This window comes from Trichechus manatus, unplaced genomic scaffold (genome assembly GCF_000243295.1).
Source record: "Trichechus manatus latirostris isolate Lorelei unplaced genomic scaffold, TriManLat1.0 scaffold00108, whole genome shotgun sequence".
In the NCBI taxonomy this organism is placed as follows: domain Eukaryota; kingdom Metazoa; phylum Chordata; class Mammalia; order Sirenia; family Trichechidae; genus Trichechus; species Trichechus manatus.
Window position 1 is genome coordinate 4,237,732 of NW_004444044.1, and position 1,007 is coordinate 4,238,738.

The following is a 1,007-nucleotide window of genomic DNA, read 5'->3' on the forward strand; positions in this document are numbered from 1 at the left end:
TTCTCTGTCAGTTTTCTCACTCCATTTGGTGCTTGGCTGAGTTCTTTATCTCTTCATTTGATGTTTTAGGGTTTCAGGATTGTTGTATTCTCTGTTCGGCTTAGTTTTTCGGACCTTTGCTGTGGAGGGACGACGTGGTGCTTCTGCCTAGAGTTCCATTTTGCTGGAACTCCTTATGGAAGCTTTTGAGAGTCTGATGAAGCTATATGCACCATCTCCTCAGAAAAATGCACATATACCTTTGAACACAATGTGTACCAGGCAACCTCAGAGGTTTCATGGATCTCCTGAAAGCCCAACTATAAAGAATCTCTGGTTTATGGAGGAAATTGGTGGAATCCTGTAATGATTTTTGTGATTCGTGAATTTTCTAGGATCTCTCGAGTCAAGTTATTTACCCTCTCCCCACCCCATCACACCCAATGACTATGGGAAGTCGGGAATTACTCAGACCCCAAGGCACTACTTCTTTGTGAATCCCATTCTAAGAGGATCTGTTTGGTAAAGAAAGGATAAGGTAGACTGGAAATTTCTATCTTTCCTTTCACCAGCTGATAACTCAATCCCATCATCAAGAGAATTTGAGACACATGATTGCTATTAGTTATAGTGACAGCTATCACTATAATGACTAAATTAAGTGAATTAATAATTGGAAATGACGGCCAGCATTTCCTGATGCATCATAATTCCAATGATACCTATTAAACATAAACCTAAATTGTGCTGGGTTAGGCATTGTGCTAAAGTACAAAAGTGAATAAGATAAAGTCCCTGCTTACATTCTCGTGGGAGATACAAAAGTACCTGATCACAATATAATACGGTGTAGGTAAAATGGAATTATGTACAAGAGATCAGAAAAAACCCTTTATGCATATTCATCTTGTTTCTCTGCTTTAGTTCATTATATTCCCTGTGCTTGGAGTCCTTCCCTTTATCTCTGGCTATCAACAGTCTACTCATCCTTAAAGATCTCTCTTCTTCATGTTAACTATCTTTATTAA